The sequence below is a fragment of the Ambystoma mexicanum genome, chromosome 8 (genome assembly GCF_040938575.1).
Source record: "Ambystoma mexicanum isolate Mex_15411 chromosome 8, UKY_AmexF1_1, whole genome shotgun sequence".
NCBI lineage: Eukaryota > Metazoa > Chordata > Amphibia > Caudata > Ambystomatidae > Ambystoma > Ambystoma mexicanum.
The window spans coordinates 1,638,422,485-1,638,435,788 of record NC_090929.1 but is presented as its reverse complement, the minus strand read 5'-3'; positions in this window follow the sequence as shown (position 1 = coordinate 1,638,435,788).

Genomic DNA, 13,304 nt, shown 5'->3' with positions numbered 1-13,304 from the left:
AAAGTCAAGTATGGGGGCTTGCAAGACAGGGCCTGGATCTCTCCCACTCGTCGTGCAGAGGTGATGGCCACGAGGAATGCTGTTTTCCACGACAGAGACTTCAACGGCACTGAATGCATAGGCTCGAATGGGGCCCCCATGAGCCTAGTTAGCACCACGTTGAGCTCCCACGCCGGGGCAGGGACCTTCACCGGCGGGAATGATCGGAAACAGTACTTTCATAAATTCCTTCACCAGACAATGAGACCACAAGGACGCCCGTCCTGTAGTTCTGGTGTAATGTGAGACGGCAGCCAGATGTACCTTGATGGAAGCATGAGATAGGCCAGCCTTGGCCAAAGACAGTAGGTACGGCAATACTTGAGGGGCCGTAATCCGCAGAGGGTTAATCTTCTGTGCACGGCACCAGACAGAGAACCTCTTCCATTTATGTCCGTAGCACTTGAGAGTTGAGGATGCCCTGGCCTTTGCAAGAACCTCTCAGCAGTCGGCCGGGATGTCGTATCCTCCGAACTCTAGTGCTGTAGGAGCCAGGCCTGCAAGTTCAGCGACTCTGGGTCGTGATGAAGAATGGCGCCTCCTTCTCTGGAGAGAAGATCCGCGTCCGTCGGCAGCTTGACTGGTGTGGACGCTGACAAGTCCAGAAGGTCCGGGAACCAGATCTGCCTTGGCCACGCCGGTGCTGACGAGGATCATCCTGCACCGGGACCTCTTGAGCTGGTTGACGAGCCGGAGTAGCAACGGCAACGGCGGGAATGCATAAAGGAACAGGCCGTCCCAGGGGAACGAGAAAGCATCGCCCATGCTCCTCGGTTGGGGAAACCTGCTGGCGAACCTCCGGCACTTGGAGTTCGCTGCCGTCGCGAAGAGATCAATCTGGGGTTTGCCCCATCGTCGGAAGAGTCGGTCCACTTGATCCTGGCGCAGTTCCCACTCGTGGCACGAGCGCAGCTCTTTGCTGAGTGAGTCAGCGATGGTGTTTTTTATCCCTGCCAGATGAAAGGGTACCAGAAACATCCCTTGGGCGACGGCCCAATGCCACAGATCCTGGACTTCCTTGGATAGGGCAGGGGATCTGGTTCCGCCCTGCTTCCGAATGTAAAACATTGTGGTGGTGTTGTCGGTGAAGATCCTCACCACCTTGCCCTTGAGGGACGGAAGGAAGGGCCTGAGGGCCCAGAAAACTGCGCGGAGCTCCAAGATGTTGATGTGGAGAGTCTTCTCCTCCGGGAGCCAAAGGCCTCTCGCGTGGAGACCCCCGGTGTGCGCTCCCCAACATTCCAGGGAGGCATCCGTCATCACCGGGGCTAGGAAACCTGTTCCCGCTGTCAGATGAGCGCAGACACCCCACCCTCGTATCGCCTGACGGAACGCTTCGTCGAGCGGGATCCTGTCCTCGAAGCTACCCGTCGTCTGGATCCAGTGAGCGTCGAGGAATTCTTGCAAGGGCCGATCCGAAGTCTGCAGTGGGGCACCAGATAAATGCAGGAGGACATCATTCCGAGGAGGGACTTGATAGACCTCACTCTGGCCACGTCCGTGGCCAGCAGATGTTGCACCTTTCCTAGGATGGTCCTTATCCTTTCCTCCGACGGTGAGGCCCGCCGCGCCACTGTGTCGAGCTATGCTCCCAGAAACAGGGCGACTTGCGACGGGACCAGGTGGGATTTTGGAAATTTGATGGAGAACCCCAGGTCCGTGAGCAGCTGGACGGTCTTCGCAGTGTGTTCCACGGCGAGCTCCCTTGTCCTTGCCCGTATGAGCCAGTCGTCCAGGTAGGGTTAGACGTGGATCCCCTGCAGGCGCAGCCGCGCCGCCACCGGTGCTAGGCACTTGGTGAACACCCTGGGTGCCGATTTTAATCCGAACGGGAGGGCCTTGAACTGGTAGTGCCGCCCTTTGACCACGAACCTGAGGAACATTCGGTGTCTCTTTAGAATAGGGATGTAGAAGTAAGCATCCTCCAAGTCCAACGACGACAGGAAATCGCCCTCCTCCAGCTGTCCCAGCACGTGCTGGAGGGTGACCATCCGGAACTTCTGTGCCTTGATGTATTTGTTTAGTCGTCGCAGGTCCAGGATGGGACGCCATCCTCCTGTCTTCTTCTTCACAAGGAAGTATCTTGAGTAAACTCCGGAGCCCCGAAGCCTCTTCGGGACGAGCTCGATGGCCCCTTTCCTGAGCTTACTTCCAACAGCAGTTGAGGGACGTGATTTTCCTTCCTGGCCACGGGAGGAATGCGGGGGCACCTCTTCTGGAACTCGAGGGCGTGCCCCAGGGCCGGGGCGTCCAGCACCCAACGGTCGGTGGAGATGGACTCCCACACGCCGACGAACTCCGTCAGCCGGCCTCCCACCGGGCCGCTTTGCCTCCTTGACCACCTTGGCAACGACGGCGGGATCCACCTGACTTGCCGCGTCCCCTGTAGGCCTCCTGCGACGAAGACCTTGCCGCTTGACGGTACGTAGAGGAGCTGCTGCCGGCTCCCTTGGAGGCACCCTGTCTGCCTCCGGAGGTCCGAAAGGACGGCCGTCGCTGTTGGAGCACACCCAGTGCACGGGCCGTCTCCGTGTCCGTCTTGATCGCCTGAAGGGATTCATCAACCACCTTGCCAAAAAGGTTGCTCCCATCGAAAGGCATGTCCAAAACCTTGGTCTGAACGTCCTGGCGGAAATCCGTCGCCTTGAGCCATCCTCGTCGTCTCAGGCAAACGCTGTTGCCCAACTGACGGAAACCGGTGTCGGCGATGTCCGTAGCCACCGTAATGGCGTGGTCCGAGGCAATCTCACATTACTGCAAGATTTCCAGGGCCTCAGCCCTCTTGGCATCCGGAAGGAAGTCCAACAGAGGGACGATCTTGAACCACAACTCCCTGTCGTAGCGGGCTATGATGGCCAGGGCGTTGGCCGCCTTGATGGTCGTCGCTGCAGATGAGATGACCCGTCGTCCCATCGCATCCAGCTTCCTACCCCCGCCGTCCGGAGGGGAGGTTGAAGTCGAGGCCGATCCCCCCCCGCTTTCTTCTTGGCCGGAGGGGTAGAGCTGGAAGAGCTTGGATGCCCTGGAAATCATTGCATGGAAGGATCCAATCTCGTCGGGTGGGGACGCCTGGGCAGAGGGCGACGGGGGACACGTCCCGTCATCGCCTCCGTCGTCATCCGTACCCGTCGTAGTCGTGTCCATGCCTGTATCATCCCCATGGGTAGTGGACCGGGGGGGGAGGCAGAGAAGGCCGCAGAGGCGGGAGAGGAGGCCTAGGATGCGTCCTCCTCCTCTTAAGTGGTGGGCTCTCCGAAGGTCCTGGCTCCGGTTCTTCCGTCGGGTCTGGGGAAGGCACCTCCGTCTGGGGAAGGGGCAACCTAGTCCTTATCTCCGAGCATAAGGACTGGATGGCTGACAAAATGGCCGCCAAGGTGTCCTGCGGCGCCGGAAACGACGGGAGCGAGGGCTCTTGAGGAGCTTCATCTGTGTCACCGTTGCCCTCGTCGTCGCCCTCGTCGGGATCCCTCCCGATGGTCTGGGCCTCCTCCACGACTTGGATGAGCTCCTCTTCAGAGGTCGTGCCCGTATCTACGACGGCGACCAACCCCTCCCCCACCTTTTCCAACGAGGACTTTGTGGGGGTCTTCTCGATGGGCCAAAAAGACGACTCCCTCCGCGGTGGCAGGGAGACTCTGGTACCTGAGGGCGCCTCCACTGGTGTAGCCTCCACAGGCTGAGCCAGGGCCGCGGCGACATCCTCAATCGAGGTCTTAGCAGGGTAAATTAAGGCCAACGTCACCTTCTGTACGCCTGGGGCCTTCACCTTGGGGGGAGGGTCCGAGCCTCGCTCCCCCTCTGCCGGAATCTTCGAGATCGACCGGGGCCTCTCCAGAAGCTTCTCTGGGTTCTCGGACTTCCTCTTACACGAGCCAGAGCATTGGCTCATGGTCGATGGCGCCGGGGAGGATGCGCCCTGCCTGGCAGCCAAGAAGCCCGACCGTTCGGCCCTCCCGGTGCCCGCGGACTCGCAGTGCTTAGCCTTTTGTTGGGCCCCCGTCGCCGGAGCACCCTCACAGGATTTAGAAGACCACTCAGACTTCTTTTTCTTCTTCTCGCCTGGCGGGCTCTTACCTTCCAGCCAGTTGGCGAGACGGAGGTGGCGATCCTTCATGGTCCGCTCCGACATGTTCCCACAAAACACGCAGTCCTTTTCCTTGTGCGTCTTGTCCTCATGGAGACAGTAGAGGCATAACGAATGCTCGTCCTCCTTGAAGACGTTCTGAAGCTGGGATCCAGGGCAGGTCCTGAACAGCTTCCCGGGCGTCGAGCTCCCTTTCTCCTGGGCCATGTCCGGGGTAGGCCTCGGAACTTCTGGAATCATCCAAAAGCGTAACTCGACGAAATTCTCACCCTTGAGGGGCGTAGAAATTCCGAAACGGATCCCTGTTAATCGGAAGTAGAAACGGTGGAGCTTGAGGCTCTATTTAACCGAAAAAATGAGAAAATCTCCTGAAAAAAGCGCAAAAACGCAGCAAAAGCTCGAGAGCTAAGCACGAGGACTCCCAACACTTGAACGTGCGGTAAAAATCTGAGGATGGCTGCCAGGGGCGGGGCTTAGGGAGAGGGCAGTCATTGGCTGGGGGCAGTATGACCCAGAGACCAGTGATTGGTTACTACTGAGAAAGACAGATCAGAAACGAAACTGATACTGATTTTTTCTATACCGAAGATTCCCGGCCTGACGATGGGGAATATTCATGAGCATGTGAATCCATGCCAGAACCCACGCTGGAGAAGAAATGTGTACTGAGAAGTTATAAGGAAGCATTGCTTTTGAAATGTTTCTGTACAGCAAACACTTTCACTGCACCTGATCTCATTTTTCCACTTACAGAAAGATACGAAATCTGACAACATAGCGTCTTCATGCAGAACTGATGTCGGTAATTAGGGCATCTCTGTTTCAGAAAGTACCCTAACGGCACAAAAGCATTATAGATAGCCCTGAGCCTAACGTTGCCAAAGCAAGTGCTGTCCAATAGCGCTCTGGATAACGTATCTTGGCAGCGTAAAGAAATGATTCCATAAAGGCTCACATAGTGTCAAACGCCACTTATTAAAGAACATACTACAACCTGCAACGTTGCATGGCAGAATATGAAGGGGAACATGAAATGGTTAAAAAACACACTACCATGTGAGAAGTAGTAAGGGACTTTTATTTCACAATGCACAGTTTTAAATCATCACCCTGTTCTCAGTTGCAAAGAAATTGGAAGTTTGTGTCTCAGCAGCACAATTAAAATGTTACTTTTGACGGTCACGTAGATGTTTTCCCACACAGTCACCATGCGTTGGCGCCACAGTTTTTAACACACACACAGTATGCAGTGGTGACACAGTAGTCGGTTTCCTCTCACATTCATTGTCAAGACGACGTCAATTGCTGTGATGAAGTCCATCAGAAAGTATGGTATGCTACTTATAATGTTACTGCCAATGGTGATGTTGCTGTTTAACCACACTGAAATTATGCGTTGTTGACACAGAAGGCGTATTCCTGTCACACTGATTTAGAAGGCGACGTGAATGGCTACGAACTATGACACCAGAAAGGAATGTATGTTGCTTCTTAATGCTACAACCGTGTATGGACATATAGGTCCAATGCGGTCATCCCATTCAATGATGACGCACATACAATCGGTGACGAAAAGCTGCATTTGACGATTAAAAAAACTGTCAGTCGGACGCTGAAGGCCATGACATTCGCAGTACGGAAGGAAGTAGCTGCGGGTAAAATGAAAAAAAAATCTATCAATACAAATCCTTTGTGGAAATTTAAAGGGTAAGACATTACATTTCTATAAACAATTGTTTTTATATGGGGAAATGTATTGACTTCTTAAAAAAGGCGACAATGTACAATATACATAGTAGGCAAAAAAAATTGATTGTCACATAAATGTCATAGGTAATAATGGAAATTGTAGTGACATCGTACAGACAGCGCTAATGTGCAATATGAAATTTGAATGGCACACAAACTTCCAATAGCATTACTAGTAATACATTTGTTTTTTTTTCAGACTAAGTAAATAATGGCAGGTTGGTATACAGGCCTCTAAAATAAGCTTACATGATATGCACCGGCTCCATTTCGACCTCCGCAGTCACACAGTAGTTCTTTGCTAGAAGACTTCCACGGGAACTGCTATTTCATGTGCCTCACAAACCTTTTTGAAGCATAGGTTATCAAAGGGAATGTTTCTCAAACTGTGACTCCCTATATTCTTTCTGTCTCTGGTCCCTGTACGTCAAGGTCGAAAAACAATTGACCCTTATGAGGTTTGGTGCGTCCGCGGCCATACTGAGCGCCTACCGAAAAAATGAAATGAGATGAACTGACCTTCACTCCGAACGTAAATACATTCTCTTTTTGCAACTACAGATCAGCAGTCACTCATGAGAACCGTTTCTCCCGGCTACGTGCAGATGCGCTCTGTTTATGAAACTGTTCAGGTGGCTGCCTCACATTCCAAAATATAGGACGCCAGTCTAACCACAGTAATTTTGATGTTGGCTTCTTACATAGATGCAGTAAATAATTGTAGTACATCGTCTACCAAGTTGCAGTGCACGGTACGATACTAGTAACAAGATTAAAGTACTTTTCACTTTCTACTGCCACTTATAAGTAATGCTTACCGAATCGAATAATGAGCGCCTACCGAAAAAATGAAATGAGATGAACTGACCTTCACTCCGAACGTAAATACATTCTCTTTTTGCAACTACAGATCAGCAGTCACTCATGAGAACCGTTTCTCCCGGCTACGTGCAGATGCGCTCTGTTTATGAAACTGTTCAGGTGGCTGCCTCACATTCCAAAATATAGGACGCCAGTCTAGCCACAGTAATTTTGATGTTGGCTTCTTACATAGATGCAGTAAATAATTGTAGTACATCGTCTACCAAGTTGCAGTGCACGGTACGATACTAGTAACAAGATTAAAGTACTTTTCACTTTCTACTGCCACTTATAAGTAATGCTTACCTTTCAACACGAGGTTCCAAAAGGGTTTGTTTGCGGTGATTTCGGCGTACAACTCAAAAACTAAGTGACCATGGCGGTCGTATCAAAAAAATGCTACGCACTTGACGCTGCAGCAGACCCAATGGGTGAAGGCGCAACATCTTGACGTACAGCATGCCATGGATTAGCCAATAGAAATATTCTCCACTGAGCGAACAGGGAAGTGGGTTCGCGGAGCAGACATATATATCACTAATTTTTAGAGTGCTATTTTTTGATCATTTTAAAGGAAACTACAATAAGATTTATCACAAAATTTACTAAAGCACGCTTTGGGGAACAAGCCCCTGCCCCTGCCGCAAAATTGATGACAATCCGTCCAGTGGTTTGGCCTGCAGCCGTGCGCAAAGTTTTTGCCCCATTCAGTATATGAGAAAAAAGACGTTTTGGGACACCCCCATAACTTTGGCCCCCCTTTCCAAACTTTGGAAAACAATTCAGAGTGGCCCATATGCTTTTTTTGCAAACTTTGGTAAGGATTCGTCCAGGAGGAGCCGAGTTATAAGCCGCCCAAAAAGTGCTCTTCCTATGGAAACAGCAACTTAACCATAACTACATGGCCACTACTGTGGCCATGTAATATATATATATATATATATACTACAAAAAAACTTTGTTGAGGGGACGTTATGGTTAGGTTGCCCTACGAAAAACTTGTGCACTTCACTAAAAAAAAATTGTTCACCCTCCCTATTATGGTTCAAATTAAAACTGCAAAACCCCTGAAATGTGCCAGTTATGGTAGAAGACTGAGCCCACATACTTACCATCACCACTGTGCACTACTAACAGTCACACCCAGAACATGAAAGATGTATCTCAAATGTAACTGATGACATCACTGACCACATCACATGTTTAGCCCCTTTGTTTTCGTTCCCTGCTCTATGTATATATGTACATTCAGTAAAAAAACATTGTTAACGGGATGTTATACTTCACAGTGAAACCAAAAAACACTGCACATTCCCCCATTATGGTAAACTCAGCAACCATAACTCGCAGCATCTATGTGCATTGCTAAGACTAACACCCAGGACATCAAAGATGACATCACAAATATCATTGATGACATCACTGATGACATCACATGTGAAAATAATATTGGCGAAAAAGTCCCTACCTACAAGGAGTTCTTTCTATTATGTTGGTAGCAAGATGTCAGGGGTGATTGTGTAATGTTAAATATGTAATAACTAGCTAACAATTCAAGACTTAATACACACCTGTACTAATACAAACAATACATATGAAGACCCAATGCATACAAATCAAAGGAACATACAGGGAAACTCAAGTAAGGAAGAAAGAAACAGCATCATCAGAAAGTTTATCTTCCTGTATACAAATGAATTGTGAGTTTGAGGCCTGCTATTGCCCCATGCATATGCATCATGAGCTTAGACCAGACCCTAAGGAAAGTACTTTAAGAACACACGACAAGGTTACCATTTTGATATACAGCACCTTTTCAATTTTTATATTGTGATTGTCCGTGAATAAAACCACCTGGCCTAGATTTGTCAATCCACCAAAATAAGTGAGGCAGACATGTGATGTCATCAGTGATGTCATCAATGATATTTGTGATGTCATCTTTGATGTCCTGTGTGTTAGTCTTAGCAATGCACGTAGATGCTGCGAGTTAAGGTTGCTGAGCTTACCATAATGGGGGAATGTGCAGTGTGTTTTTTGGTTTCACTGTGAAGTATAACATCCCGTTAACAATGTTTTTTTACTGAATGTACATATATATATAGAGCAGGGAACGAAAACAAAGGGGCTAAAACTTTGATGTGGTCAGTGATGTCATCAGTTACATTTGAGATACATCTTTCATGTTCTGGGTGTGACTGTTAGCAGTGCACAGTGGTGATGGCAAGTATGGGGGCTCAGTCTGCCATAACTGGCGAATTTCAGGGTTTTTTCGGTTTTAATTTGAACCATAATGGGGAGGGTGAACATTTTTTTTTTAGTGAAGTGCACAGGTTTTTGGGAGGGCAACGTAACCATAACGTCCCATTAACAAAGTTTTTTTAACTGAATGCCATAGGTTTTTAGTAGTTTATTTAAATACATCATAACAGTACGTTGACAAAAATGGTGTACTACATTTATCAGGTTTCTAATAGTAACACATAAGCATGCTACTGTAAAGGAACATTTGAAGTAACTGCCCACCTTCCGAAGAATTTCACATTATCATATGCTAGCGCACTTCACTGACGCATTTCACAATGACATGTGTAACTGGGTGATAGTGCGGAAGTACATTGTATATTCTTGTACAAACTTGAAAATGGAAAATTTCCAGCACAGAACTCCACAAGGCAAGCGTGCAACACAATATAAGCAAGAGTGCATACCGACGCATCTGGATCATTAACCCCCGTTCCTCCCCAAAGAGTGGGGGATGAATGCCATAAGCAATCGAGATTTTACAGCAGTAACCAGTGGTACCAGGAAAGAGGATTTTTTGTCTTCAACCGGAACGCCTCTGGCGTTCCCGGCTGAAGAAAACAAATCCTTTTTCAAGATGGCCACCATAGAAAGGAAAGACGGGTGTTGGATAGAAACCCTTCTTCGCTTTCCATTGCAGGCTACAAAAAGCAAAAATGAAACTGTGTGACCGTAAAGGCAGCACCACATTTGTGTTCCTTGAGAAATGTATGGTTATAAGGAACACCTTTACCAGAAAGGCAGTCCCTGGTGGACATGGCAACCTCAATGCAATGTTTTGTCCCTTTCAGTAATAGCCAGTAGCCACATCCCCGACATTGTAGCCTCTAACCATACATTGAGGCTACCCCTCACAGACGGAAGCTGTACCGTTGATTTGTTATGTACATGAGTACACTTGTTAAATATCAAAACACTATCACATGCACAGCATAAACCTTTTCGGGTGTTGTCAATGACCTTTACATACATGTGCTGTACATGCAGTAATTTTTTTCTGTCAAAATGTGCTAAAAAAACGCAAAGGAGTAGTCTTTTTACGTTTACATAAAATCTGAAAAAAACTCTGTGATGGGAAGCGCAATGATGTTAGAAATATTGGAAGCAACACCATTACCACTCAACGTTCGACACATAATTTCGTAAGTGGCACAGGTCGAATGGTGTGAAGATATATGTATTGGGAGGGTGTAACCATGTATTATTTTACAAACATTTCTGTGCACAAACACTTTCAGTGCACCTTACCTCATTTTCCCGCTTTTAAGAAGATAGTAATTATTCTGAACTAATGTTGGTTAATAGGGCATCTCGGTGACATAAATTGGTCTGACGGTGACAGAAATTGACCTGACGGCACTAATGCATATGAGATGGGCCTGACCCTCCCGTAGCCAAAGTAAGTGGGGTATGCAGTACCTTTCTCCATAACGTTTCTTGGTAGCTTAAACAAATGCGTCCATATTGACGCACGTGCCGTGATGTAGCACCTACAAAAGAACACATTACAACATGCAACGTAGCATGCCACATTGTGAAAGCAGAGAGTAAATTTGTAAAAAACAACACTGACATTTAAACATTAGTACAGTAGTTTTATTTCACAATAAATTGAGCGAAATCATTGCCCTAAGCAATTAGTAAAGTAGTTGTGTTTCACAATGAACTGTGCGAAATGATTGCCCTATGCACATTTCCATAGAAGTAGTACGTTTCTGTCTTTCGTCGCCAATGAAAATGGTAATGGGCATGTTGGTTTCTTTCACACACAGAAAGTAAGCGTTGCTGCCACAGTAGTCGTTTTACTCCCACATTGATGTGCAAGACGACATCAACGGCTGTGATCTACACCACCAGAAAGGATGGAATGTTACTTCTTATTGCGACTGCTGCGTACGTACATAGAGGTCCAACACGATCATCCCACTGTATTATGACGCGCAGACAACCGGTAATGAACATTTGCATTTGACGGTTACAAAAGCCGTCACTCGGCAGCTATAATCCGTGACAATCACAATAGGGAAAGAAGTATCTGAGGGGAAAAACGTAAATAAAACATATGTCAATACGCAACCTCTGCACAAAACAAAGTTGTAACACATACTTTTATTACCAAATAATAATTTAATTTGGGAAATGTACTGGCACCTTACAAACGGCGACAATGTGCAATATGACGCACAGACAACTGGTAATGAACAGTTGCATTTGACGGGTAAAAAAAGGCATCACTCGGCAGCTGTAATCTGTGACAATCACAATAGGAAAGGAAGTATCTGAGGGGAGAAGCGTAAATAAAAGTATATCAATACGCAACCTCTGCACAAAACAAAGTTGTAACACATACTTTTATTACCAAATAATAATTTAATTTGGGAAATGTACTGGCACCTTACAAACGGCGACAATGTGCAATATGACGCACAGACAACCGGTAATGAACAGTTGCATTTGACGGGTTAAAAAAGGCATCACTCGGCAGCTGTAATCTGTGACAATCACAATAGGAAAGGAAGTATCTGAGGGGAGAAGCGTAAATAAAAGTATATCAATACGCAACCTCTGCACAAAACAAAGTTGTAACACATACTTTTATTACCAAATAATAATTTAATTTGGGTAATGTACTGGCACCCTACAAACGGCGACAATGTGCAATGTCCATAATGGGGTAAATAAATTCAACGGCACGTAAACCTTGTAATGCATTACGAAAAAATATATTTTTTCCCCCAAAGTAAAAATTTCATGTCAATTCGGTATATAGGCAGGAAAAATACACTTACATGATGTGGACCGGCTCCATTGTGTTAGCTGCAGTCAGACAGTAGTGTAACTAATATTTCATGGTTGGTGCAAACGTTTTTTAAACATAACCTTATCAAACAATATGTTTTTCTAATTGTTACTCCCTACATTCTTTCTGCTCTTTCCCTGCACCTCAAGGTTAAAAAACAACTGCCCCTTATGGCTGTCGACAAATATGCGGCCATACTGAGCTCGTATTTCAAACAGAAAATGAAGTGGCCATCACTGCGAATGCAAATACATTCTCATTTTACAACAACATGTCAGCGGCTATTCATGAGAACCGCTACTCCCGTACACGCGCGGAACTACTGTGTGTACGAAATAGAGCAGGTGGCTGCCTCAGATTCCCACCAGTCTGACCACAATAATGTTGTTTATGTATTGTACAATGGACGCAGTAAGTTCATTTTGTACAATGAGTAGCAAGTTTCACTGTACCATACGACAGTGCTAACAAGAATACTTCAATGTTTCACTTTCTACTACCAAGTCTTATTAACGCTGACCCTTCGAAACAGTGTTCCAGAAGTGTAACAAGTGCATTGGTGTCTTCTTCGTTTAGGTATATTAGCGGCGATGTCCGCGTTCAACAGAAAACGAAGTAAACATGGCGGACGTATCGAAATATTAAGACACACTTCACGCTGTGCCACAACCAATCGGTGAAAGCGCAACATGATTGCGGCCAGCACACCACGGAATAGCCAACAATTGCAATCTTCTCCACGGAGCGAACAGGGAAGTGTGACCGCGGAGCAGACAAGATATCACTAATTTGTAGAGACATACCTTTTTTTTATATAAAGTATTTTATTGTTATTAATATAATAGAATAATCACAATAAAGCAACAAACAAACAAATCAACTTAAAGACTGTCATAGTCATTCATAATCAGTGGAGATAGTACCCATAACATCAGAGGTCGAGCGGCTTCCTCAGTACGTGTAGTAATGTGTAATACAAAACACCCAGTGCACATTCCCCAGCTTGTAGGAGGGATTCTCAGGTCGCTCCTTCTTCCCATCTATCCCATATTTTCGAGGCTTTGTTGGGACAGCCTCGTGCTGAGTAAATCCTATGCTCCATCATAGCGCATATGTCCATATCTGATTTCCATTGGTCCAGTGTTGGGGAATCAGGGGCTCCCCATTTCTGCGCTATGTTGCGCTTGATCAGTCCAATCGCCGTGTGCAGGAGTAATCTCTCCCACTTGTTAGCCTCTATCTCGTCAGGCACACCCAGGAGTAAGGCCCTTGGGTCCAGTGGTATGGTGCGGGTCAGAACTCTGGAGAGTTCCCTACAGCATGCATTCCAAAAAGATTGTATCCGGGGACATGCCCACAAGATGTGAATGAAGGTTCCCTCCTCATCCCCGCATCGCAAACAGCTCAGGTTTGGGGCCCGTTTCCAGCCATATAGGCGCGTTCTAGGGTAATAAACCCGGTGCAGTA